Source organism: Salvelinus fontinalis, unplaced genomic scaffold, assembly GCF_029448725.1.
Source record: "Salvelinus fontinalis isolate EN_2023a unplaced genomic scaffold, ASM2944872v1 scaffold_0202, whole genome shotgun sequence".
Lineage (NCBI taxonomy): Eukaryota > Metazoa > Chordata > Actinopteri > Salmoniformes > Salmonidae > Salvelinus > Salvelinus fontinalis.
Genome location: NW_026600411.1, coordinates 112,869 through 135,255, shown reverse-complemented (window position 1 = coordinate 135,255; position 22,387 = coordinate 112,869). Strand labels below are relative to the sequence as shown.

The following is a 22,387-nucleotide window of genomic DNA, read 5'->3' as shown; positions in this document are numbered from 1 at the left end:
TGAGCACAAAAGCTACGAAGGTTCTACCGAGATTTGAACTCGGATCGCAGGATTCAGAGTCCTGAGTGCTAACCATTACACCATAGAACCCTGTACATAAATATTATTGAAGTGTTCAGATTTTCCTGTCATTTGTTCACCCGATTAACAGCAAGAGATGAGATTATTGGTAGGCCATGTGAATAATTCAGCACAAAAGCTAGGAAGGTTCTACCGAGATTTGAACTCGGATCACTAGATTCAAAGTCCAGTGTGCTAACCATTACACCATAGAACCATATTCTTAACCAAATTTGTTATTTTACAGAAAAGAATGGACAGTCGTTCCTTCACGTGTTGCAAATACTTTCAACTGACAACAATATTTGGACAGCTGTCTTCTAGTTCAACAAGGAAGAATTATTCACATGGTAGGTCCGACCATGACTTGAACTCAGATAGTAGGATTCACAGTACTGAGTGATAACCTTGACAGCACAGAACCCAGTAATCAATACTCTGTGATGGGTTCAGATTTACTCTCCTAGGTTCTCCGGAAAAACAGAGAAAATATTTTCTGGCCATAAACGGTATCAACTGGGCTACTCTACCATGTAACAACTTGTAAGTCCACATATTTCCAACACGATTGATGTGATTAGGGTGAATAAAATCTGAAATATTTTCAGTTCATTGGGAGGTAGCAAGTTCTCAATTAACAAACCTACTAGGCACTCATAGTATGCATTTCCTGTAGGCTAGCCATTCATGTATCCCAAAGACTGCTCATCAACTCTCACCCACTTGTTTCTTTCACACACGACAATTATAAAGTTGACAGGAGAGGAGTATGTCACTGCAAAATCGAGGTAGGTCCTACCGAGATTTGAACTCGGATCGCAGGATTCAGAGTCCTGAGTGCTAACCATTACACCATAGAACCCTGTACATAAATATTATTGAAGTGTTCAGATTTTCCTGTCATTTGTTCACCCGATTAACAGCAAGAGATTAGATTATTGGGAGGCCATGTGAATAATTCAGCACAAAAGATACGAAGGTTCTACCGAGATTTGAACTCGGATCGCAGGATTCAGAGTCCTGAGTGCTGACCATTACACCATAGAACCCTGTACATAAATATTATTGAAGTGTTCAGATTTTCCTGTCATTTGTTCACCCTATTAACAGCAAGAGATGAGATTATTGGTAGGCCATGTGAATAATTCAGCACAAAAGCTAGGAAGGTTCTACCGAGATTTGAACTCGGATCACTGGATTCAAAGTCCAGAGTGCTAACCATTACACCATAGAACCATATTCTTAACCAAATTTGTTATTTTACAGAAAAGAATGGACAGTCGTTCCTTCACGTGTTGCAAATACTTTCAACTGACAACAATATTTGGACAGCTGTCTTCTAGTTCAACAAGGAAGAATTATTCACATGGTAGGTCCGACCATGACTTGAACTCAGATAGTAGGATTCACAGTACTGAGTGATAACCTTGACAGCACAGAACCCAGTAATCAATACTCTGTGATGGGTTCAGATTTACTCTCCTAGGTTCTCCGGAAAAACAGAGAAAATATTTTCTGGCCATAAACGGTATCAACTGGGCTACTCTACCATGTAACAACTTGTAAGTCCACATATTTCCAACACGATTGATGTGATTAGGGTGAATAAAATCTGAAATATTTTCAGTTCATTGGGAGGTAGCAAGTTCTCAATTAACAAACCTACTAGGCACTCATAGTATGCATTTCCTGTAGGCTAGCCATTCATGTATCCCAAAGACTGCTCATCAACTCTCACCCACTTGTTTCTTTCACACACGACAATTATAAAGTTGACAGGAGAGGAGTATGTCACTGCAAAATCGAGGTAGGTCCTACCGAGATTTTAACTCGGATCGCAGGATTCAGAGTCCTGAGTGCTAACCATTACACCATAGAACCCTGTACATAAATATTATTGAAGTGTTCAGATTTTCCTGTCATTTGTTCACCCGATTAACAGCAAGAGATTAGATTATTGGGAGGCCATGTGAATAATTCAGCACAAAAGATACGAAGGTTCTACCGAGATTTGAACTCGGATCGCAGGATTCAGAGTCCTGAGTGCTAACCATTACACCATAGAACCCTGTACATAAATATTATTGAAGTGTTCAGATTTTCCTGTCATTTGTTCACCCTATTAACAGCAAGAGATGAGATTATTGGTAGGCCATGTGAATAATTCAGCACAAAAGCTAGGAAGGTTCTACCGAGATTTGAACTCGGATCACTGGATTCAAAGTCCAGAGTGCTAACCATTACACCATAGAACCATATTATTAACCAAATTTGTAATTTTACAGAAAACAATGGACAGTCGTTCCTTCACGTGTTGCAAATACTTTCAACTGACAACAATATTTGGACAGCTGTCTTCTAGTTCAACAAGGAAGAATTATTCACATGGTAGGTCCGACCAAGACTTGAACTCAGATAGTAGGATTCAGAGTCCTGAGTGATAACCTTGACAGCACAGAACCCAGTAATCAATACTCTGTGATGGGTTCAGATTTACTCTCCTAGGTTCTCCGGAAAAACAGAGAAAATATTTTAAGGCCATAAACGGTATCATCTGGGCTACCCTACCATGTAACAACTTGTAAGTCCACATATTTCCAACACGATTGATGTGATTAGGGTGAAAAAAATCTGAAATATTTTCGGTTCATTGGGAGGTAGCAAGTTCTCAATTAACAAACCTACTAGTCACTCATAGTATGCATTTCCCGTAGGCAAGCAATTCATCTGTACCAAAGGCTGCTCATCAACTCCCACCCAATTGTTTCTTTCACACACGACAATTTTAAAGTTGACAGGAGAGGAGTATGTCACTGCAAAATCAAGGTAGGTCCTACCGAGATTTGAACTCGGATCGCAGGATTCAGAGTCCTGAGTGCTAACCATTACACCATAGAACACTGTACATAAATCATTTTGAAGTGTTCAGATTTTCCTGTCATTTGTTCACACGATTAACAGCAAGAGATGAGATTATTGGTAGGCCATGTGAATAATTCAACACAAAAGCTAGGAAGTTTCTACTGAGATTTGAACTCGGATCACGGGATTCAAAGTCCAGAGTGCTAACCATTACACCAAAGAACCATATTCTTAAACAAATTTGTAATTTTACAGAAAAGAATGGACAGTCGTTCCTTCACGTGTTGCAAATACTTTCAACTGACAACAATATTTGGACAGCTGTCTTCTAGTTCAACAAGGAAGAATTATTCACATGGTAGGTCCGACCAAGACTTGAACTCAGATAGTAGGATTCAGAGTCCTGAGTGATAACCTTGACAGCACAGAACCCTGTAATCAATACTCTGTGATGGGTTCAGATTTACTCTCCTAGGTTCTCCGGAAAAACAGAGAAACTATTTTCTGGCCATAAACGGTATCAACTGGGCTACCCTACCATGTAACAACTTGTAAGTCCACATATTTCCAACACGATTGATGTGATTACGGGGGAAAAAAATCTGAAATATTTTCGGTTCATTGGGAGGTAGCAAGTTCTCAATTAACAAACCTACTAGGCACTCATAGTATGCATTTCCTGTAGGCTAGCCATTCATGTGTACCAAAGGCTGCTCATCAACTCCCACCCACTTGTTTCTTTCACACACGACAATTTTAAAGTTGACAGGAGAGGAGTATGTCACTGCAAATTCGAGGTAGGTCCTACCGAGATTTGAACTCAGATCGCAGGATTCAGAGTCCTGAGTGCTAACCATTACACCATAGAACCCTGTACATAAATATTATTAAACTGTTCAGATTTTCCTGTCATTTGTTCACCCAAATAACAGCAAGAGATTAGATTATTGGTAGGCCAAGTGAATAATTCAGCACAAAATAAAGGTAGGTCCTACCGAGATTTGAACTCGGATCGCAGGATTCAGAGTCCTGAGTGCTAACCATTACACCATAGAACCCTGTACATAACTAATTTTGAAGTGTTCAGATTTTCCTGTCATTTGTTCACACGATTAACAGCAAGAGATGAGATTATTGGTAGGCCATGTGAATAATTCAACACAAAAGCTAGGAAGGTTCTACCGAGATTTGAACTCGGATCACTGGATTCAAAGTCCAGAGTGCTAACCATTACACCATAGAACCATATTCTTAACCAAATTTGTAATTTTACAGAAAAGAATGGACAGTCGTTCCTTCACGTGTTGCAAATACTTTCAACTGACAACAATTTTTGGACAGCTGTCTTCTAGTTCAACAAGGAAGAATTATTCACATGGTAGGTCCAACTAAGACTTGAACTCAGATAGTAGGATTCAGAGTCCTGAGTGATAACCTTGACAGCACAGAACCCAGTAATCAATACTCTGTGATGGGTTCAGATTTACTCTCCTAGGTTCTCCGGAAAAACAGAGAAAATATTTTCTGGCCATAAACGGTATCAACTGGGCTACCCTACCATGTAACAACTTGTAAGTCCACATATTTCCAACACGATTGATGTGATTACGGGGGAAAAAAATCTGAAATATTTTCGGTTCATTGGGAGGTAGCAAGTTCTCAATTAACAAACCTACTAGGCACTCATAGTATGCATTTCCTGTAGGCTAGCCATTCATGTGTACCAAAGGCTGCTCATCAACTCCCACCCACTTGTTTCTTTCACACACGACAATTTTAAAGTTGACAGGAGAGGAGTATGTCACTGCAAATTCGAGGTAGGTCCTACCGAGATTTGAACTCAGATCGCAGGATTCAGAGTCCTGAGTGCTAACCATTACACCATAGAACCCTGTACATAAATATTATTAAACTGTTCAGATTTTCCTGTCATTTGTTCACCCAAATAACAGCAAGAGATTAGATTATTGGTAGGCCAAGTGAATAATTCAGCACAAAATCAAGGTAGGTCCTACCGAGATTTGAACTCGGATCGCAGGATTCAGAGTCCTGAGTGCTAACCATTACACCATAGAACCCTGTACATAAATAATTTTGAAGTGTTCAGATTTTCCTGTCATTTGTTCACACGATTAACAGCAAGAGATGAGATTATTGGTAGGCCATGTGAATAATTCAACACAAAAGCTAGGATGGTTCAACCGAGATTTGAACTCGGATCACTGGATTCAAAGTCCAGAGTGCTAACCATTACACCATAGAACCATATTCTAAACCAAATTTGTAATTTTACAGAAAAGAATGGACAGTCGTTCCTTCACGTGTTGCAAACACTTTCAACTGACAACAATTTTTGGACAGCTGTCTTCTAGTTCAACAAGGAAGAATTATTCACATGGTAGGTCCAACCAAGACTTGAACTCAGATAGTAGGATTCAGAGTCCTGAGTGCTAACCATTACACCATAGAACCCTGTACATAAATATTATTGAACTGTTCAGATTTTCCTGTCATTTGTTCACCCAAATAACAGCAAGAGATTAGATTATTGGTAGGCCATGTGAATAATTTAGCACAAAATCGAGGTAGGTCCTACCGAGATTTGAACTCGGATCGCAGGATTCAGAGTCCTGAGTGCTAACCATTACACCATAGAACCCTGTACATAAATAACTTTGAAGTGTTCAGATTTTCCTGTCATTTGTTCACACGATTAACAGCAAGAGATGAGATTATTGGTAGGCCATGTGAATAATTCAACACAAAAGCTAGGAAGGTTCTACCGAGATTTGAACTCGGATCACTGGATTCAAAGTCCAGAGTGCTAACCATTACACCATAGAACCATATTCTTAACCAAAGTTGTAATTTTACAGAAAAGAATGGACAGTCGTTCCTTCACGTGTTGCAAATACTTTCAACTGACAACAATTTTTGGACAGCTGTCTTCTAGTTCAACAAGGAAGAATTATTCACATGGTAGGTCCAACCAAGACTTGAACTCAGATAGTAGGATTCAGAGTCCTGAGTGATAACCTTGACAGCACAAAACCCAGTAATCAATACTCTGTGATGGGTTCAGATTTACTCTCCTAGGTTCTCCGGAAAAACAGAGAAAATATTTTCTGGCCATAAACGGTATCAACTGGGCTACCCTACCATGTAACAACTTGTAAGTCCACATATTTCCAACACGATTGATGTGATTACGGGGGAAAAAAATCTGAAATATTTTCGGTTCATTGGGAGGTAGCAAGTTCTCAATTAACAAACCTACTAGGCACTCATAGTATGCATTTCCTGTAGGCTAGCCATTCATGTGTACCACAGGCTGCTCATCAACTCCCACCCACTTGTTTCTTTCACACACGACAATTTTAAAGTTGACAGGAGAGGAGTATGTCACTGCAAATTCGAGGTAGGTCCTACCGAGATTTAAACTCAGATCGCAGGATTCAGAGTCCTGAGTGCTAACCATTACACCATAGAACCCTGTACATAAATATTATTAAACTGTTCAGATTTTCCTGTCATTTGTTCACCCAAATAACAGCAAGAGATTAGATTATTGGTAGGCCAAGTGAATAATTCAGCACAAAATCAAGGTAGGTCCTACCGAGATTTGAACTCGGATCGCAGGATTCAGAGTCCTGAGTGCTAACCATTACACCATAGAACCCTGTACATAAATAATTTTGAAGTGTTCAGATTTTCCTGTCATTTGTTCACACGATTAACAGCAAGAGATGAGATTATTGGTAGGCCATGTGAATAATTCAACACAAAAGCTAGGATGGTTCAACCGAGATTTGAACTCGGATCACTGGATTCAAAGTCCAGAGTGCTAACCATTACACCATAGAACCATATTCTTAACCAAATTTGTAATTTTACAGAAAAGAATGGACAGTCGTTCCTTCACGTGTTGCAAATACTTTCAACTGACAACAATTTTTGGACAGCTGTCTTCTAGTTCAACAAGGAAGAATTATTCACATGGTAGGTCCAACCAAGACTTGAACTCAGATAGTAGGATTCAGAGTCCTGAGTGATAAACTTGACAGCACAGAACCCAGTAATCAATACTCTGTGATGGGTTCAGATTTACTCTCCTAGGTTCTCCGGAAAAACAGAGAAAATATTTTCTGGCCATAAACGGTATCAACTGGGCTACCCTACCATGTAACAACTTGTAAGTCCACATATTTCCAACACGATTGATGTGATTAGGGTGAAAAAAATCGGAAATATTTTCGGTTCATTGGGAGGTAGCAAGTTCTCAATTAACAAACCTACTAGTCACTCATAGTATGCATTTCCCGTAGGCTAGCCATTCATCTGTACCAAAGGCTGCTCATCAACTCCCACCCACTTGTTTCTTTCACACACAACAATTTTTAAGTTGACAGGAAAGGAGTATGTCACTGCAAAATCAAGGTAGGTCCTACCGAGATTAGAACCCGGATCGCAGGATTCAGAGTCCTGAGTGCTAACCATTACACCATAGAACCCTGTACATAAATATTATTGAACTGTTCAGATTTTCCTGTCATTTGTTCACCCAAATAACAGCAAGAGATTAGATTATTGGTAGGCCATGTGAATAATTCAGCACAAAATCAAGGTAGGTCCTACCGAGATTTGAACTCGGATCGCAGGATTCAGAGTCCTGCGTGCTAACCATTACACCATAGAACCCTGTACATAAATAACTTTGAAGTGTTCAGATTTTCCTGTCATTTGTTCACACGATTAACAGCAAGAGATGAGATTATTGGTAGGCCATGTGAATAATTCAACACAAAAGCTAGGAAGGTTCTACCGAGATTTGAACTCGGATCACTGGATTTAAAGTCCAGAGTGCTAACCATTACACCATTGAACCATATTCTTAACCAAATTTGTAATTTTACAGAAAAGAATGGACAGTCGTTCCTTCACGTGTTGCAAATACTTTCAACTGACAACAATATTTGGACAGCTGTCTTCTAGTTCAACAAGGAAGAATTATTCACATGGTAGGTCCGACCAAGACTTGAACTCAGATAGTAGGATTCAGAGTCCTGAGTGATAACCTTGACAGCACAGAACCCAGTAATCAATACTCTGTGATGGGTTCAGATTTACTCTCCTAGGTTCTCCGGAAAAACAGAGAAAATATTTTCTGGCCATAAACGGTATCAACTGGGCTACCCTACCATGTAACAACTTGTAAGTCCACATATTTCCAACACGATTGATGTGATTACGGGGGAAAAAAATCTGAAATATTTTCGGTTCATTGGGAGGTAGCAAGTTCTCAATTAACAAACCTACTAGGCACTCATAGTATGCATTTCCTGTAGGCTAGCCATTCATGTGTACCAAAGGCTGCTCATCAACTCCCACCCACTTGTTTCTTTCACACACGACAATTTTAAAGTTGACAGGAGAGGAGTATGTCACTGCAAATTCGAGGTAGGTCCTACCGAGATTTGAACTCAGATCGCAGGATTCAGAGTCCTGAGTGCTAACCATTACACCATAGAACCCTGTACATAAATATTATTGAACTGTTCAGATTTTCCTGTCATTTGTTCACCCAAATAACAGCAAGAGATTAGATTATTGGTAGGCCATGTGAATAATTTAGCACAAAATCGAGGTAGGTCATACCGAGATTTGAACTCGGATCGCAGGATTCAGAGTCCTGAGTGCTAACCATTACACCATAGAACCCTGTACATAAATAACTTTGAAGTGTTCAGATTTTCCTGTCATTTGTTCACACGATTAACAGCAAGAGATGAGATTATTGGTAGGCCATGTGAATAATTCAACACAAAAGCTAGGAAGGTTCTACCGAGATTTGAACTCGGATCACTGGATTCAAAGTCCAGAGTGCTAACCATTACACCATAGAACCATATTCTTAACCAAATTTGTAATTTTACAGAAAAGAATGGACAGTCGTTCCTTCACGTGTTGCAAATACTTTCAACTGACAACAATTTTTGGACAGCTGTCTTCTAGTTCAACAAGGAAGAATTATTCACATGGTAGGTCCAACCAAGACTTGAACTCAGATAGTAGGATTCAGAGTCCTGAGTGATAACCTTGACAGCACAGAACCCAGTAATCAATACTCTGTGATGGGTTCAGATTTACTCTCCTAGGTTCTCCGGAAAAACAGAGAAAATATTTTCTGGCCATAAACGGTATCAACTGGGCTACCCTACCATGTAACAACTTGTAAGTCCACATATTTCCAACACGATTGATGTGATTACGGGGGAAAAAAATCTGAAATATTTTCGGTTCATTGGGAGGTAGCAAGTTCTCAATTAACAAACCTACTAGGCACTCATAGTATGCATTTCCTGTAGGCTAGCCATTCATGTGTACCACAGGCTGCTCATCAACTCCCACCCACTTGTTTCTTTCACACACGACAATTTTAAAGTTGACAGGAGAGGAGTATGTCACTGCAAATTCGAGGTAGGTCCTACCGAGATTTAAACTCAGATCGCAGGATTCAGAGTCCTGAGTGCTAACCATTACACCATAGAACCCTGTACATAAATATTATTAAACTGTTCAGATTTTCCTGTCATTTGTTCACCCAAATAACAGCAAGAGATTAGATTATTGGTAGGCCAAGTGAATAATTCAGCACAAAATCAAGGTAGGTCCTACCGAGATTTGAACTCGGATCGCAGGATTCAGAGTCCTGAGTGCTAACCATTACACCATAGAACCCTGTACATAAATAATTTTGAAGTGTTCAGATTTTCCTGTCATTTGTTCACACGATTAACAGCAAGAGATGAGATTATTGGTAGGCCATGTGAATAATTCAACACAAAAGCTAGGATGGTTCAACCGAGATTTGAACTCGGATCACTGGATTCAAAGTCCAGAGTGCTAACCATTACACCATAGAACCATATTCTTAACCAAATTTGTAATTTTACAGAAAAGAATGGACAGTCGTTCCTTCACGTGTCGCAAATACTTTCAACTGACAACAATTTTTGGACAGCTGTCTTCTAGTTCAACAAGGAAGAATTATTCACATGGTAAGTCCAACCAAGACTTGAACTCAGATAGTAGGATTCAGAGTCCTGAGTGCTAACCATTACACCATAGAACCCTGTACATAAATATTATTGAACTGTTCAGATTTTCCTGTCATTTGTTCACCCAAATAACAGCAAGAGATTAGATTATTGGTAGGCCATGTGAATAATTTAGCACAAAATCGAGGTAGGTCCTACCGAGATTTGAACTGGGATCGCAGGTTTCAGAGTCCTGAGTGCTAACCATTACACCATAGAACCCTGTACATAAATAACTTTGAAGTGTTCAGATTTTCCTGTCATTTGTTCACACGATTAACAGCAAGAGATGAGATTATTGGTAGGCCATGTGAATAATTCAACACAAAAGCTAGGAAGGTTCTACCGAGATTTGAACTCGGATCACTGGATTCAAAGTCCAGAGTGCTAACCATTACACCATAGAACCATATTCTTAACCAAATTTGTAATTTTACAGAAAAGAATGGACAGTCGTTCCTTCACGTGTTGCAAATACTTTCAACTGACAACAATTTTTGGACAGCTGTCTTCTAGTTCAACAAGGAAGAATTATTCACATGGTAGGTCCAACCAAGACTTGAACTCAGATAGTAGGATTCAGAGTCCTGAGTGATAACCTTGACAGCACAGAACCCAGTAATCAATACTCTGTGATGGGTTCAGATTTACTCTCCTAGGTTCTCCGGAAAAACAGAGAAAATATTTTCTGGCCATAAACGGTATCAACTGGGCTACCCTACCATGTAACAACTTGTAAGTCCACATATTTCCAACACGATTGATGTGATTACGGGGGAAAAAAATCTGAAATATTTTCGGTTCATTGGGAGGTAGCAAGTTCTCAATTAACAAACCTACTAGGCACTCATAGTATGCATTTCCTGTAGGCTAGCCATTCATGTGTACCACAGGCTGCTCATCAACTCCCACCCACTTGTTTCTTTCACACACGACAATTTTAAAGTTGACAGGAGAGGAGTATGTCACTGCAAATTCGAGGTAGGTCCTACCGAGATTTAAACTCAGATCGCAGGATTCAGAGTCCTGAGTGCTAACCATTACACCATAGAACCCTGTACATAAATATTATTAAACTGTTCAGATTTTCCTGTCATTTGTTCACCCAAATAACAGCAAGAGATTAGATTATTGGTAGGCCAAGTGAATAATTCAGCACAAAATCAAGGTAGGTCCTACCGAGATTTGAACTCGGATCGCAGGATTCAGAGTCCTGAGTGCTAACCATTACACCATAGAACCCTGTACATAAATAATTTTGAAGTGTTCAGATTTTCCTGTCATTTGTTCACACGATTAACAGCAAGAGATGAGATTATTGGTAGGCCATGTGAATAATTCAACACAAAAGCTGGGATGGTTCAACCGAGATTTGAACTCGGATCACTGGATTCAAAGTCCAGAGTGCTAACCATTACACCATAGAACCATATTCTTAACCAAATTTGTAATTTTACAGAAAAGAATGGACAGTCGTTCCTTCACGTGTTGCAAATACTTTCAACTGACAACAATTTTTGGACAGCTGTCTTCTAGTTCAACAAGGAAGAATTATTCACATGGTAAGTCCAACCAAGACTTGAACTCAGATAGTAGGATTCAGAGTCCTGAGTGCTAACCATTACACCATAGAACCCTGTACATAAATATTATTGAACTGTTCAGATTTTCCTGTCATTTGTTCACCCAAATAACAGCAAGAGATTAGATTATTGGTAGGCCATGTGAATAATTTAGCACAAAATCGAGGTAGGTCCTACCGAGATTTGAACTCGGATCGCAGGTTTCAGAGTCCTGAGTGCTAACCATTACACCATAGAACCCTGTACATAAATAACTTTGAAGTGTTCAGATTTTCCTGTCATTTGTTCACACGATTAACAGCAAGAGATGAGATTATTGGTAGGCCATGTGAATAATTCAACACAAAAGCTAGGAAGGTTCTACCGAGATTTGAACTCGGATCACTGGATTCAAAGTCCAGAGTGCTAACCATTACACCATAGAACCATATTCTTAACCAAATTTGTAATTTTACAGAAAAGAATGGACAGTCGTTCCTTCACGTGTTGCAAATACTTTCAACTGACAACAATTTTTGGACAGCTGTCTTCTAGTTCAACAAGGAAGAATTATTCACATGGTAGGTCCAACCAAGACTTGAACTCAGATAGTAGGATTCAGAGTCCTGAGTGATAACCTTGACAGCACAGAACCCAGTAATCAATACTCTGTGATGGGTTCAGATTTACTCTCCTAGGTTCTCCGGAAAAACAGAGAAAATATTTTCTGGCCATAAACGGTATCAACTGGGCTACCCTACCATGTAACAACTTGTAAGTCCACATATTTCCAACACGATTGATGTGATTACGGGGGAAAAAAATCTGAAATATTTTCGGTTCATTGGGAGGTAGCAAGTTCTCAATTAACAAACCTACTAGGCACTCATAGTATGCATTTCCTGTAGGCTAGCCATTCATGTGTACCAAAGGCTGCTCATCAACTCCCACCCACTTGTTTCTTTCACACACGACAATTTTAAAGTTGACAGGAGAGGAGTATGTCACTGCAAATTCGAGGTAGGTCCTACCGAGATTTAAACTCAGATCGCAGGATTCAGAGTCCTGAGTGCTAACCATTACACCATAGAACCCTGTACATAAATATTATTAAACTGTTCAGATTTTCCTGTCATTTGTTCACCCAAATAACAGCAAGAGATTAGATCATTGGTAGGCCAAGTGAATAATTCAGCACAAAATCAAGGTAGGTCCTACCGAGATTTGAACTCGGATCGCAGGATTCAGAGTCCTGAGTGCTAACCATTACACCATAGAACCCTGTACATAAATAATTTTGAAGTGTTCAGATTTTCCTGTCATTTGTTCACACGATTAACAGCAAGAGATGAGATTATTGGTTGGCCATGTGAATAATTCAACACAAAATGCTAGGAAGGTTCTACCGAGATTTGAACTCGGATCACTGGATTCAAAGTCCAGAGAGCTAACCATTACACCATAGAACCATATTCTTTAGCAAATTTGTAATTTTACAGAAAAGAATGGACAGTCGTTCCTTCACGTGTTGCAAATACTTTCAACTGACAACAATTTTTGGACAGCTGTCTTCTAGTTCAACAAGGAAGAATTATTCACATGGTAGGTCCAACCAAGACTTGAACTCAGATAGTAGGATTCAGAGTCCTGAGTGATAACCTTGACAGCACAGAACCCAGTAATCAATACTCTGTGATGGGTTCAGATTTACTCTCCTAGGTTCTCCGGAAAAACAGAGAAAATATTTTCTGGCCATAAACGGTATCAACTGGGCTACCCTACCATGTAACAACTTGTAAGTCCACATATTTCCAACACGATTGATGTGATTACGGGGGAAAAAAATCTGAAATATTTTCGGTTCATTGGGAGGTAGCAAGTTCTCAATTAACAAACCTACTAGGCACTCATAGTATGCATTTCCTGTAGGCTAGCCATTCATGTGTACCACAGGCTGCTCATCAACTCCCACCCACTTGTTTCTTTCACACACGACAATTTTAAAGTTGACAGGAGAGGAGTATGTCACTGCAAATTCGAGGTAGGTCCTACCGAGATTTAAACTCAGATCGCAGGATTCAGAGTCCTGAGTGCTAACCATTACACCATAGAACCCTGTACATAAATATTATTAAACTGTTCAGATTTTCCTGTCATTTGTTCACCCAAATAACAGCAAGAGATTAGATTATTGGTAGGCCAAGTGAATAATTCAGCACAAAATCAAGGTAGGTCCTACCGAGATTTGAACTCGGATCGCAGGATTCAGAGTCCTGAGTGCTAACCATTACACCATAGAACCCTGTACATAAATAATTTTGAAGTGTTCAGATTTTCCTGTCATTTGTTCACACGATTAACAGCAAGAGATGAGATTATTGGTAGGCCATGTGAATAATTCAACACAAAAGCTAGGATGGTTCAACCGAGATTTGAACTCGGATCACTGGATTCAAAGTCCAGAGTGCTAACCATTACACCATAGAACCATATTCTTAACCAAATTTGTAATTTTACAGAAAAGAATGGACAGTCGTTCCTTCACGTGTTGCAAATACTTTCAACTGACAACAATTTTTGGACAGCTGTCTTCTAGTTCAACAAGGAAGAATTATTCACATGGTAAGTCCAACCAAGACTTGAACTCAGATAGTAGGATTCAGAGTCCTGAGTGCTAACCATTACACCATAGAACCCTGTACATAAATATTATTGAACTGTTCAGATTTTCCTGTCATTTGTTCACCCAAATAACAGCAAGAGATTAGATTATTGGTAGGCCATGTGAATAATTTAGCACAAAATCGAGGTAGGTCCTACCGAGATTTGAACTCGGATCGCAGGTTTCAGAGTCCTGAGTGCTAACCATTACACCATAGAACCCTGTACATACATAACTTTGAAGTGTTCAGATTTTCCTGTCATTTGTTCACACGATTAACAGCAAGAGATGAGATTATTGGTAGGCCATGTGAATAATTCAACACAAAAGCTAGGAAGGTTCTACCGAGATTTGAACTCGGATCACTGGATTCAAAGTCCAGAGTGCTAACCATTACACCATAGAACCATATTCTTAACCAAATTTGTAATTTTACAGAAAAGAATGGACAGTCGTTCCTTCACGTGTTGCAAATACTTTCAACTGACAACAATTTTTGGACAGCTGTCTTCTAGTTCAACAAGGAAGAATTATTCACATGGTAGGTCCAACCAAGACTTGAACTCAGATAGTAGGATTCAGAGTCCTGAGTGATAACCTTGACAGCACAGAACCCAGTAATCAATACTCTGTGATGGGTTCAGATTTACTCTCCTAGGTTCTCCGGAAAAACAGAGAAAATATTTTCTGGCCATAAACGGTATCAACTGGGCTACCCTACCATGTAACAACTTGTAAGTCCACATATTTCCAACACGATTGATGTGATTACGGGGGAAAAAAATCTGAAATATTTTCGGTTCATTGGGAGGTAGCAAGTTCTCAATTAACAAACCTACTAGGCACTCATAGTATGCATTTCCTGTAGGCTAGCCATTCATGTGTACCAAAGGCTGCTCATCAACTCCCACCCACTTGTTTCTTTCACACACGACAATTTTAAAGTTGACAGGAGAGGAGTATGTCACTGCAAATTCGAGGTAGGTCCTACCGAGATTTAAACTCAGATCGCAGGATTCAGAGTCCTGAGTGCTAACCATTACACCATAGAACCCTGTACATAAATATTATTAAACTGTTCAGATTTTCCTGTCATTTGTTCACCCAAATAACAGCAAGAGATTAGATCATTGGTAGGCCAAGTGAATAATTCAGCACAAAATCAAGGTAGGTCCTACCGAGATTTGAACTCGGATCGCAGGATTCAGAGTCCTGAGTGCTAACCATTACACCATAGAACCCTGTACATAAATAATTTTGAAGTGTTCAGATTTTCCTGTCATTTGTTCACACGATTAACAGCAATAGATGAGATTATTGGTTGGCCATGTGAATAATTCAACACAAAATGCTAGGAAGGTTCTACCGAGATTTGAACTCGGATCACTGGATTCAAAGTCCAGAGAGCTAACCATTACACCATAGAACCATATTCTTTAGCAAATTTGTAATTTTACAGAAAAGAATGGACAGTCGTTCCTTCACGTGTTGCAAATACTTTCAACTGACAACAATTTTTGGACAGCTGTCTTCTAGTTCAACAAGGAAGAATTATTCACATGGTAGGTCCAACCAAGACTTGAACTCAGATAGTAGGATTCAGAGTCCTGAGTGATAACCTTGACAGCACAGAACCCAGTAATCAATACTCTGTGATGGGTTCAGATTTACTCTCCTAGGTTCTCCGGAAAAACAGAGAAAATATTTTCTGGCCATAAACGGTATCAACTGGGCTACCCTACCATGTAACAACTTGTAAGTCCACATATTTCCAACACGATTGATGTGATTACGGGGGAAAAAAATCTGAAATATTTTCGGTTCATTGGGAGGTAGCAAGTTCTCAATTAACAAACCTACTAGGCACTCATAGTATGCATTTCCTGTAGGCTAGCCATTCATGTGTACCAAAGGCTGCTCATCAACTCCCACCCACTTGTTTCTTTCACACACGACAATTTTAAAGTTGACAGGAGAGGAGTATGTCACTGCAAATTCGAGGTAGGTCCTACCGAAATTTAAACTCAGATCGCAGGATTCAGAGTCCTGAGTGCTAACCATTACACCATAGAACCCTGTACATAAATATTATTAAACTGTTCAGATTTTCCTGTCATTTGTTCACCCAAATAACAGCAAGAGATTAGATTATTGGTAGGCCAAGTGAATAATTCAGCACAAAATCAAGGTAGGTCCTACCGAGATTTGAACTCGGATCGCAGGATTCAGAGTCCTGAGTGCTAACCATTACACCATAGAACCCTGTACATAAATAATTTTGAAGTGTTCAGATTTTCCTGTCATTTGTTCACACGATTAACAGCAAGAGATGAGATTATTGGTAGGCCGTGTGAATAATTCAACACAAAAGCTAGGAAGGTTCTACCGAGATTTGAACTCGGATCACTGGATTCAAAGTCCAGAGTGCTAACCATTACACCATAGAACCATTTTCTTAACCAAATTTGTAATTTTACAGAAAAGAATGGACAGTCGTTCCTTCACGTGTTGGAAATACTTTCAACTGACAACAATTTTTGGACAGCTGTCTTCTAGTTCAACAAGGAAGAATTATTCACATGGTAGGTCCAACCAAGACTTGAACTCAGATAGTAGGATTCAGAGTCCTGAGTGCTAACCATTACACCATAGAACCCTGTACATAAATATTATTGAACTGTTCAGATTTTCCTGTCATTTGTTCACCCAAATAACAGCAAGAGATTAGATTATTGGTAGGCCATGTGAATAATTTAGCACAAAATCGAGGTAGGTCCTACCGAGATTTGAACTCGGATCGCGGGATTCAGAGTCCTGATTGCTAACCATTACACCATAGAACCCTGTACATAAATAACTTTGAAGTGTTCAGATTTTCCTGTCATTTGTTCACACGATTAACAGCAAGAGATGAGATTATTGGTAGGCCATGTGAATAATTCAACACAAAAGCTAGGAAGGTTCTACCGAGATTTGAACTCGGATCACTGGATTCAAAGTCCAGAGTGCTAACCATTACACCATAGAACCATATTCTTAACCAAATTTGTAATTTTACAGAAAAGAATGACAGTCGTTCCTTCACGTGTTGGAAATACTTTCAACTGACAACAATTTTTGGACAGCTGTCTTCTAGTTCAACAAGGAAGAATTATTCACATGGTAGGTCCAACCAAGACTTGAACTCAGATAGTAGGATTCAGAGTCCTGAGTGCTAACCATTACACCATAGAACCCTGTACATAAATATTATTGAACTGTTCAGATTTTCCTGTCATTTGTTCACCCAAATAACAGCAAGAGATTAGATTATTGGTAGGCCATGTGAATAATTTAGCACAAAATCGAGGTAGGTCCTTTCGAGATTTGAACTCGGATCGCAGGATTCAGAGTCCTGAGTGCTAACCATTACACCATAGAACCCTGTACATAAATAACTTTGAAGTGTTCAGATTTTCCTGTCATTTGTTCACACGATTAACAGCAAGAGATGAGATTATTGGTAGGCCATGTGAATGATTCAACACAAAAGCTAGGAAGGTTCTACCGAGATTTGAACTCGGATCACTGGATTCAAAGTCCAGAGTGCTAACCATTACACCATAGAACCATATTCTTAACCAAATTTGTAATTTTACAGAAAAGAATGGACAGTCGTTCCTTCACGTGTTGCAAATACTTTCAACTGACAACAATTTTTGGACAGCTGTCTTCTAGTTCAACAAGGAAGAATTATTCACATGGTAGGTCCAACCAAGACTTGAACTCAGATAGTAGGATTCAGAGTCCTGAGTGATAACCTTGACAGCACAGAACCCAGTAATCAATACTCTGTGATGGGTTCAGATTTACTCTCCTAGGTTCTCCGGAAAAACAGAGAAAATATTTTCTGGCCATAAACGGTATCAACTGGGCTACCCTACCATGTAACAACTTGTAAGTCCACATATTTCCAACACGATTGATGTGATTACGGGGGAAAAAAATCTGAAATATTTTCGGTTCATTGGGAGGTAGCAAGTTCTCAATTAACAAACCTACTAGGCACTCATAGTCTGCATTTCCTGTAGGCTAGCCATTCATGTGTACCAAAGGCTGCTCATCAACTCCCACCCACTTGTTTCTTTCACACACGACAATTTTAAAGTTGACAGGAGAGGAGTATGTCACTGCAAATTCGAGGTAGGTCCTACCGAGATTTAAACTCAGATCGCAGGATTCAGAGTCCTGAGTGCTAACCATTACACCATAGAACCCTGTACATAAATATTATTAAACTGTTCAGATTTTCCTGTCATTTGTTCACCCAAATAACAGCAAGAGATTAGATTATTGGTAGGCCAAGTGAATAATTCAGCACAAAATCAAGGTAGGTCCTACCGAGATTTGAACTCGGATCGCAGGATTCAGAGTCCTGAGTGCTAACCATTACACCATAGAACCCTGTACATAAATAATTTTGAAGTGTTCAGATTTTCCTGTCATTTGTTCACACGATTAACAGCAAGAGATGAGATTATTGGTAGGCCATGTGAATAATTCAGCACAAAATCAAGGTAGGTCCTACCGAGATTTGAACTCGGATCGCAGGATTCAGAGTCCTGAGTGCTAACCATTACACCATAGAACCCTGTACATAAATAATTTTGAAGTGTTCAGATTTTCCTGTCATTTGTTCACACGATTAACAGCAAGAGATGAGATTATTGGTTGGCCATGTGAATAATTCAACACAAAATGCTAGGAAGGTTCTACCGAGATTTGAACTCGGATCACTGGATTCAAAGTCCAGAGTGCTAACCATTACACCATAGAACCATATTCTTAACCAAATTTGTAATTTTACAGAAAAGAATGGACAGTCGTTCCTTCACGTGTTGCAAATACTTTCAACTGACAACAATTTTTGGACAGCTGTCTTCTAGTTCAACAAGGAAGAATTATTCACATTGTAGGTCCAACCAAGACTTGAACTCAGATAGTAGGATTCAGAGTCCTGAGTGATAACCTTGACAGCACAGAACCCAGTAATCAATACTCTGTGATGGGTTCAGATTTACTCTCCTAGGTTCTCCGGAAAAACAGAGAAAATATTTTCTGGCCATAAACGGTATCAACTGGGCTACCCTACCATGTAACAACTTGTAAGTCCACATATTTCCAACACGATTGATGTGATTACGGGGGAAAAAAATCTGAAATATTTTCGGTTCATTGGGAGGTAGCAAGTTCTCAATTAACAAACCTACTAGGCACTCATAGTCTGCATTTCCTGTAGGCTAGCCATTCATGTGTACCAAAGGCTGCTCATCAACTCCCACCCACTTGTTTCTTTCACACACGACAATTTTAAAGTTGACAGGAGAGGAGTATGTCACTGCAAATTCGAGGTAGGTCCTACCGAGATTTAAACTCAGATCGCAGGATTCAGAGTCCTGAGTGCTAACCATTACACCATAGAACCCTGTACATAAATATTATTAAACTGTTCAGATTTTCCTGTCATTTGTTCACCCAAATAACAGCAAGAGATTAGATTATTGGTAGGCCAAGTGAATAATTCAGCACAAAATCAAGGTAGGTCCTACCGAGATTTGAACTCGGATCGCAGGATTCAGAGTCCTGAGTGCTAACCATTACACCATAGAACCCTGTACATAAATAATTTTGAAGTGTTCAGATTTTCCTGTCATTTGTTCACACGATTAACAGCAAGAGATGAGATTATTGGTAGGCCATGTGAATAATTCAGCACAAAATCAAGGTAGGTCCTACCGAGATTTGAACTCGGATCGCAGGATTCAGAGTCCTGAGTGCTAACCATTACACCATAGAACCCTGTACATAAATAATTTTGAAGTGTTCAGATTTTCCTGTCATTTGTTCACACGATTAACAGCAAGAGATGAGATTATTGGTTGGCCATGTGAATAATTCAACACAAAATGCTAGGAAGGTTCTACCGAGATTTGAACTCGGATCACTGGATTCAAAGTCCAGAGTGCTAACCATTACACCATAGAACCATATTCTTAACCAAATTTGTAATTTTACAGAAAAGAATGGACAGTCGTTCCTTCACGTGTTGCAAATACTTTCAACTGACAACAATTTTTGGACAGCTGTCTTCTAGTTCAACAAGGAAGAATTATTCACATGGTAGGTCCAACCAAGACTTGAACTCAGATAGTAGGATTCAGAGTCCTGAGTGATAACCAAGACAGCACAGAACCCAGTAATCAATACTCTGTGATGGGTTCAGATTTACTCTCCTAGGTTCTCCGGAAAAACAGAGAAAATATTTTCTGGCCATAAACGGTATCAACTGGGCTACCCTACCATGTAACAACTTGTAAGTCCACATATTTCCAACACGATTGATGTGATTACGGGGGAAAAAAATCTGAAATATTTTCGGTTCATTGGGAGGTAGCAAGTTCTCAATTAACAAACCTACTAGGCACTCATAGTATGCATTTCCTGTAGGCTAGCCATTCATGTGTACCAAAGGCTGCTCATCAACTCCCACCCACTTGTTTCTTTCACACACGACAATTTTAAAGTTGACAGGAGAGGAGTATGTCACTGCAAATTCGAGGTAGGTCCTACCGAGATTTAAACTCAGATCGCAGGATTCAGAGTCCTGAGTGCTAACCATTACACCACAGAACCCTGTACATAAATATTATTAAACTGTTCAGATTTTCCTGTCATTTGTTCACCCAAATAACAGCAAGAGATTAGATTATTGGTAGGCCAAGTGAATAATTCAGCACAAAATCAAGGTAGGTCCTACCGAGATTTGAACTCGGATCGCAGGATTCAGAGTCCTGAGTGCTAACCATTACACCATAGAACCCTGTACATAAATAATTTTGAAGTGTTCAGATTTTCCTGTCATTTGTTCACACGATTAACAGCAAGAGATGAGATTATTGGTAGTCCATGTGAATAATTCAGCACAAAATCAAGGTAGGTCCTACCGAGATTTGAACTCGGATCGCAGGATTCAGAGTCCTGAGTGCTAACCATTACACCATAGAACCCTGTACATAACTAATTTTGAAGTGTTCAGATTTTCCTGTCATTTGTTCACACGATTAACAGCAAGAGATGAGATTATTGGTTGGCCATGTGAATAATTCAACACAAAATGCTAGGAAGGTTCTACCGAGATTTGAACTCGGATCACTGGATTCAAAGTCCAGAGTGCTAACCATTACACCATAGAACCATATTCTTAACCAAATTTGTAATTTTACAGAAAAGAATGGACAGTCGTTCCTTCACGTGTTGCAAATACTTTCAACTGACAACAATTTTTGGACAGCTGTCTTCTAGTTCAACAAGGAAGAATTATTCACATTGTAGGTCCAACCAAGACTTGAACTCAGATAGTAGGATTCAGAGTCCTGAGTGATAACCTTGACAGCACAGAACCCAGTAATCAATACTCTGTGATGGGTTCAGATTTACTCTCCTAGGTTCTCCGGAAAAACAGAGAAAATATTTTCTGGCCATAAACGGTATCAACTGGGCTACCCTACCATGTAACAACTTGTAAGTCCACATATTTCCAACACGATTGATGTGATTACGGGGGAAAAAAATCTGAAATATTTTCGGTTCATTGGGAGGTAGCAAGTTCTCAATTAACAAACCTACTAGGCACTCATAGTATGCATTTCCTGTAGGCTAGCCATTCATGTGTACCAAAGGCTGCTCATCAACTCCCACCCACTTGTTTCTTTCACACACGACAATTTTAAAGTTGACAGGAGAGGAGTATGTCACTGCAAATTCGAGGTAGGTCCTACCGAGATTTAAACTCAGATCGCAGGATTCAGAGTCCTGAGTGCTAACCATTACACCATAGAACCCTGTACATAAATATTATTAAACTGTTCAGATTTTCCTGTCATTTGTTCACCCAAATAACAGCAAGAGATTAGATTATTGGTAGGCCAAGTGAATAATTCAGCACAAAATCAAGGTAGGTCCTACCGAGATTTGAACTCGGATCACAGGATTCAGAGTCCTGAGTGCAAACCATTACACCATAGAACCCTGTACATAACTAATTTTGAAGTGTTCAGATTTTCCTGTCATTTGTTCACACGATTAACAACAAGAGATGAGATTAT

At 39.4% G+C, this 22,387-nt stretch overlaps 58 non-coding genes across 58 annotated transcripts; all 58 read right to left on the bottom strand.

The window, feature by feature from the left end:
* Positions 1 to 18: 18 nt before the first annotated feature.
* trnaq-cug (transfer RNA glutamine (anticodon CUG)) lies at positions 19 to 90 on the bottom strand. The gene has a single exon. It is a non-coding gene; the product is annotated as a tRNA-Gln (tRNA).
* Positions 91 to 205: 115 nt separating this feature from the next.
* On the bottom strand, positions 206 to 277 carry trnaq-uug (transfer RNA glutamine (anticodon UUG)). Its single transcript has one exon. It is a non-coding gene; the product is annotated as a tRNA-Gln (tRNA).
* A 573-nt stretch (positions 278 to 850) lies between these two features.
* Positions 851 to 922, bottom strand: trnaq-cug (transfer RNA glutamine (anticodon CUG)). The gene has a single exon. It is a non-coding gene; the product is annotated as a tRNA-Gln (tRNA).
* Positions 923 to 1,037: 115 nt separating this feature from the next.
* Positions 1,038 to 1,109, bottom strand: trnaq-cug (transfer RNA glutamine (anticodon CUG)). The gene has a single exon. It is a non-coding gene; the product is annotated as a tRNA-Gln (tRNA).
* A 115-nt stretch (positions 1,110 to 1,224) lies between these two features.
* trnaq-uug (transfer RNA glutamine (anticodon UUG)) lies at positions 1,225 to 1,296 on the bottom strand. The gene has a single exon. It is a non-coding gene; the product is annotated as a tRNA-Gln (tRNA).
* A 573-nt stretch (positions 1,297 to 1,869) lies between these two features.
* Positions 1,870 to 1,941, bottom strand: trnaq-cug (transfer RNA glutamine (anticodon CUG)). The gene has a single exon. It is a non-coding gene; the product is annotated as a tRNA-Gln (tRNA).
* A 115-nt stretch (positions 1,942 to 2,056) lies between these two features.
* On the bottom strand, positions 2,057 to 2,128 carry trnaq-cug (transfer RNA glutamine (anticodon CUG)). Its single transcript has one exon. It is a non-coding gene; the product is annotated as a tRNA-Gln (tRNA).
* A 115-nt stretch (positions 2,129 to 2,243) lies between these two features.
* Positions 2,244 to 2,315, bottom strand: trnaq-uug (transfer RNA glutamine (anticodon UUG)). Its single transcript has one exon. It is a non-coding gene; the product is annotated as a tRNA-Gln (tRNA).
* A 1,406-nt stretch (positions 2,316 to 3,721) lies between these two features.
* On the bottom strand, positions 3,722 to 3,793 carry trnaq-cug (transfer RNA glutamine (anticodon CUG)). Its single transcript has one exon. It is a non-coding gene; the product is annotated as a tRNA-Gln (tRNA).
* A 115-nt stretch (positions 3,794 to 3,908) lies between these two features.
* Positions 3,909 to 3,980, bottom strand: trnaq-cug (transfer RNA glutamine (anticodon CUG)). Its single transcript has one exon. It is a non-coding gene; the product is annotated as a tRNA-Gln (tRNA).
* Positions 3,981 to 4,095: 115 nt separating this feature from the next.
* On the bottom strand, positions 4,096 to 4,167 carry trnaq-uug (transfer RNA glutamine (anticodon UUG)). Its single transcript has one exon. It is a non-coding gene; the product is annotated as a tRNA-Gln (tRNA).
* A 574-nt stretch (positions 4,168 to 4,741) lies between these two features.
* On the bottom strand, positions 4,742 to 4,813 carry trnaq-cug (transfer RNA glutamine (anticodon CUG)). The gene has a single exon. It is a non-coding gene; the product is annotated as a tRNA-Gln (tRNA).
* A 115-nt stretch (positions 4,814 to 4,928) lies between these two features.
* Positions 4,929 to 5,000, bottom strand: trnaq-cug (transfer RNA glutamine (anticodon CUG)). The gene has a single exon. It is a non-coding gene; the product is annotated as a tRNA-Gln (tRNA).
* A 115-nt stretch (positions 5,001 to 5,115) lies between these two features.
* On the bottom strand, positions 5,116 to 5,187 carry trnaq-uug (transfer RNA glutamine (anticodon UUG)). Its single transcript has one exon. It is a non-coding gene; the product is annotated as a tRNA-Gln (tRNA).
* Positions 5,188 to 5,509: 322 nt separating this feature from the next.
* Positions 5,510 to 5,581, bottom strand: trnaq-cug (transfer RNA glutamine (anticodon CUG)). Its single transcript has one exon. It is a non-coding gene; the product is annotated as a tRNA-Gln (tRNA).
* A 115-nt stretch (positions 5,582 to 5,696) lies between these two features.
* Positions 5,697 to 5,768, bottom strand: trnaq-uug (transfer RNA glutamine (anticodon UUG)). The gene has a single exon. It is a non-coding gene; the product is annotated as a tRNA-Gln (tRNA).
* A 574-nt stretch (positions 5,769 to 6,342) lies between these two features.
* Positions 6,343 to 6,414, bottom strand: trnaq-cug (transfer RNA glutamine (anticodon CUG)). The gene has a single exon. It is a non-coding gene; the product is annotated as a tRNA-Gln (tRNA).
* Positions 6,415 to 6,529: 115 nt separating this feature from the next.
* Positions 6,530 to 6,601, bottom strand: trnaq-cug (transfer RNA glutamine (anticodon CUG)). The gene has a single exon. It is a non-coding gene; the product is annotated as a tRNA-Gln (tRNA).
* Positions 6,602 to 6,716: 115 nt separating this feature from the next.
* On the bottom strand, positions 6,717 to 6,788 carry trnaq-uug (transfer RNA glutamine (anticodon UUG)). Its single transcript has one exon. It is a non-coding gene; the product is annotated as a tRNA-Gln (tRNA).
* A 760-nt stretch (positions 6,789 to 7,548) lies between these two features.
* Positions 7,549 to 7,620, bottom strand: trnaq-cug (transfer RNA glutamine (anticodon CUG)). The gene has a single exon. It is a non-coding gene; the product is annotated as a tRNA-Gln (tRNA).
* Positions 7,621 to 8,381: 761 nt separating this feature from the next.
* trnaq-cug (transfer RNA glutamine (anticodon CUG)) lies at positions 8,382 to 8,453 on the bottom strand. Its single transcript has one exon. It is a non-coding gene; the product is annotated as a tRNA-Gln (tRNA).
* A 115-nt stretch (positions 8,454 to 8,568) lies between these two features.
* trnaq-cug (transfer RNA glutamine (anticodon CUG)) lies at positions 8,569 to 8,640 on the bottom strand. The gene has a single exon. It is a non-coding gene; the product is annotated as a tRNA-Gln (tRNA).
* A 115-nt stretch (positions 8,641 to 8,755) lies between these two features.
* Positions 8,756 to 8,827, bottom strand: trnaq-uug (transfer RNA glutamine (anticodon UUG)). Its single transcript has one exon. It is a non-coding gene; the product is annotated as a tRNA-Gln (tRNA).
* A 574-nt stretch (positions 8,828 to 9,401) lies between these two features.
* trnaq-cug (transfer RNA glutamine (anticodon CUG)) lies at positions 9,402 to 9,473 on the bottom strand. The gene has a single exon. It is a non-coding gene; the product is annotated as a tRNA-Gln (tRNA).
* A 115-nt stretch (positions 9,474 to 9,588) lies between these two features.
* On the bottom strand, positions 9,589 to 9,660 carry trnaq-cug (transfer RNA glutamine (anticodon CUG)). The gene has a single exon. It is a non-coding gene; the product is annotated as a tRNA-Gln (tRNA).
* A 115-nt stretch (positions 9,661 to 9,775) lies between these two features.
* On the bottom strand, positions 9,776 to 9,847 carry trnaq-uug (transfer RNA glutamine (anticodon UUG)). Its single transcript has one exon. It is a non-coding gene; the product is annotated as a tRNA-Gln (tRNA).
* Positions 9,848 to 10,356: 509 nt separating this feature from the next.
* Positions 10,357 to 10,428, bottom strand: trnaq-uug (transfer RNA glutamine (anticodon UUG)). Its single transcript has one exon. It is a non-coding gene; the product is annotated as a tRNA-Gln (tRNA).
* A 574-nt stretch (positions 10,429 to 11,002) lies between these two features.
* trnaq-cug (transfer RNA glutamine (anticodon CUG)) lies at positions 11,003 to 11,074 on the bottom strand. Its single transcript has one exon. It is a non-coding gene; the product is annotated as a tRNA-Gln (tRNA).
* Positions 11,075 to 11,189: 115 nt separating this feature from the next.
* Positions 11,190 to 11,261, bottom strand: trnaq-cug (transfer RNA glutamine (anticodon CUG)). Its single transcript has one exon. It is a non-coding gene; the product is annotated as a tRNA-Gln (tRNA).
* Positions 11,262 to 11,376: 115 nt separating this feature from the next.
* trnaq-uug (transfer RNA glutamine (anticodon UUG)) lies at positions 11,377 to 11,448 on the bottom strand. The gene has a single exon. It is a non-coding gene; the product is annotated as a tRNA-Gln (tRNA).
* A 509-nt stretch (positions 11,449 to 11,957) lies between these two features.
* On the bottom strand, positions 11,958 to 12,029 carry trnaq-uug (transfer RNA glutamine (anticodon UUG)). The gene has a single exon. It is a non-coding gene; the product is annotated as a tRNA-Gln (tRNA).
* A 574-nt stretch (positions 12,030 to 12,603) lies between these two features.
* On the bottom strand, positions 12,604 to 12,675 carry trnaq-cug (transfer RNA glutamine (anticodon CUG)). The gene has a single exon. It is a non-coding gene; the product is annotated as a tRNA-Gln (tRNA).
* Positions 12,676 to 12,790: 115 nt separating this feature from the next.
* On the bottom strand, positions 12,791 to 12,862 carry trnaq-cug (transfer RNA glutamine (anticodon CUG)). Its single transcript has one exon. It is a non-coding gene; the product is annotated as a tRNA-Gln (tRNA).
* Positions 12,863 to 12,978: 116 nt separating this feature from the next.
* On the bottom strand, positions 12,979 to 13,050 carry trnaq-uug (transfer RNA glutamine (anticodon UUG)). The gene has a single exon. It is a non-coding gene; the product is annotated as a tRNA-Gln (tRNA).
* Positions 13,051 to 13,624: 574 nt separating this feature from the next.
* Positions 13,625 to 13,696, bottom strand: trnaq-cug (transfer RNA glutamine (anticodon CUG)). The gene has a single exon. It is a non-coding gene; the product is annotated as a tRNA-Gln (tRNA).
* A 115-nt stretch (positions 13,697 to 13,811) lies between these two features.
* On the bottom strand, positions 13,812 to 13,883 carry trnaq-cug (transfer RNA glutamine (anticodon CUG)). The gene has a single exon. It is a non-coding gene; the product is annotated as a tRNA-Gln (tRNA).
* A 115-nt stretch (positions 13,884 to 13,998) lies between these two features.
* On the bottom strand, positions 13,999 to 14,070 carry trnaq-uug (transfer RNA glutamine (anticodon UUG)). Its single transcript has one exon. It is a non-coding gene; the product is annotated as a tRNA-Gln (tRNA).
* Positions 14,071 to 14,579: 509 nt separating this feature from the next.
* Positions 14,580 to 14,651, bottom strand: trnaq-uug (transfer RNA glutamine (anticodon UUG)). The gene has a single exon. It is a non-coding gene; the product is annotated as a tRNA-Gln (tRNA).
* A 574-nt stretch (positions 14,652 to 15,225) lies between these two features.
* Positions 15,226 to 15,297, bottom strand: trnaq-cug (transfer RNA glutamine (anticodon CUG)). The gene has a single exon. It is a non-coding gene; the product is annotated as a tRNA-Gln (tRNA).
* Positions 15,298 to 15,412: 115 nt separating this feature from the next.
* Positions 15,413 to 15,484, bottom strand: trnaq-cug (transfer RNA glutamine (anticodon CUG)). The gene has a single exon. It is a non-coding gene; the product is annotated as a tRNA-Gln (tRNA).
* A 116-nt stretch (positions 15,485 to 15,600) lies between these two features.
* Positions 15,601 to 15,672, bottom strand: trnaq-uug (transfer RNA glutamine (anticodon UUG)). Its single transcript has one exon. It is a non-coding gene; the product is annotated as a tRNA-Gln (tRNA).
* Positions 15,673 to 16,433: 761 nt separating this feature from the next.
* Positions 16,434 to 16,505, bottom strand: trnaq-cug (transfer RNA glutamine (anticodon CUG)). Its single transcript has one exon. It is a non-coding gene; the product is annotated as a tRNA-Gln (tRNA).
* Positions 16,506 to 16,620: 115 nt separating this feature from the next.
* trnaq-uug (transfer RNA glutamine (anticodon UUG)) lies at positions 16,621 to 16,692 on the bottom strand. Its single transcript has one exon. It is a non-coding gene; the product is annotated as a tRNA-Gln (tRNA).
* Positions 16,693 to 17,201: 509 nt separating this feature from the next.
* Positions 17,202 to 17,273, bottom strand: trnaq-uug (transfer RNA glutamine (anticodon UUG)). The gene has a single exon. It is a non-coding gene; the product is annotated as a tRNA-Gln (tRNA).
* Positions 17,274 to 17,781: 508 nt separating this feature from the next.
* Positions 17,782 to 17,853, bottom strand: trnaq-uug (transfer RNA glutamine (anticodon UUG)). The gene has a single exon. It is a non-coding gene; the product is annotated as a tRNA-Gln (tRNA).
* Positions 17,854 to 18,427: 574 nt separating this feature from the next.
* Positions 18,428 to 18,499, bottom strand: trnaq-cug (transfer RNA glutamine (anticodon CUG)). Its single transcript has one exon. It is a non-coding gene; the product is annotated as a tRNA-Gln (tRNA).
* Positions 18,500 to 18,614: 115 nt separating this feature from the next.
* On the bottom strand, positions 18,615 to 18,686 carry trnaq-cug (transfer RNA glutamine (anticodon CUG)). The gene has a single exon. It is a non-coding gene; the product is annotated as a tRNA-Gln (tRNA).
* Positions 18,687 to 18,801: 115 nt separating this feature from the next.
* On the bottom strand, positions 18,802 to 18,873 carry trnaq-cug (transfer RNA glutamine (anticodon CUG)). The gene has a single exon. It is a non-coding gene; the product is annotated as a tRNA-Gln (tRNA).
* A 116-nt stretch (positions 18,874 to 18,989) lies between these two features.
* trnaq-uug (transfer RNA glutamine (anticodon UUG)) lies at positions 18,990 to 19,061 on the bottom strand. Its single transcript has one exon. It is a non-coding gene; the product is annotated as a tRNA-Gln (tRNA).
* Positions 19,062 to 19,635: 574 nt separating this feature from the next.
* trnaq-cug (transfer RNA glutamine (anticodon CUG)) lies at positions 19,636 to 19,707 on the bottom strand. Its single transcript has one exon. It is a non-coding gene; the product is annotated as a tRNA-Gln (tRNA).
* Positions 19,708 to 19,822: 115 nt separating this feature from the next.
* On the bottom strand, positions 19,823 to 19,894 carry trnaq-cug (transfer RNA glutamine (anticodon CUG)). Its single transcript has one exon. It is a non-coding gene; the product is annotated as a tRNA-Gln (tRNA).
* Positions 19,895 to 20,009: 115 nt separating this feature from the next.
* On the bottom strand, positions 20,010 to 20,081 carry trnaq-cug (transfer RNA glutamine (anticodon CUG)). The gene has a single exon. It is a non-coding gene; the product is annotated as a tRNA-Gln (tRNA).
* Positions 20,082 to 20,197: 116 nt separating this feature from the next.
* trnaq-uug (transfer RNA glutamine (anticodon UUG)) lies at positions 20,198 to 20,269 on the bottom strand. The gene has a single exon. It is a non-coding gene; the product is annotated as a tRNA-Gln (tRNA).
* Positions 20,270 to 21,030: 761 nt separating this feature from the next.
* On the bottom strand, positions 21,031 to 21,102 carry trnaq-cug (transfer RNA glutamine (anticodon CUG)). Its single transcript has one exon. It is a non-coding gene; the product is annotated as a tRNA-Gln (tRNA).
* A 115-nt stretch (positions 21,103 to 21,217) lies between these two features.
* On the bottom strand, positions 21,218 to 21,289 carry trnaq-cug (transfer RNA glutamine (anticodon CUG)). The gene has a single exon. It is a non-coding gene; the product is annotated as a tRNA-Gln (tRNA).
* Positions 21,290 to 21,405: 116 nt separating this feature from the next.
* trnaq-uug (transfer RNA glutamine (anticodon UUG)) lies at positions 21,406 to 21,477 on the bottom strand. The gene has a single exon. It is a non-coding gene; the product is annotated as a tRNA-Gln (tRNA).
* A 574-nt stretch (positions 21,478 to 22,051) lies between these two features.
* trnaq-cug (transfer RNA glutamine (anticodon CUG)) lies at positions 22,052 to 22,123 on the bottom strand. The gene has a single exon. It is a non-coding gene; the product is annotated as a tRNA-Gln (tRNA).
* A 115-nt stretch (positions 22,124 to 22,238) lies between these two features.
* trnaq-cug (transfer RNA glutamine (anticodon CUG)) lies at positions 22,239 to 22,310 on the bottom strand. Its single transcript has one exon. It is a non-coding gene; the product is annotated as a tRNA-Gln (tRNA).
* Between the last annotated feature and the right edge of the window lie 77 nt (positions 22,311 to 22,387).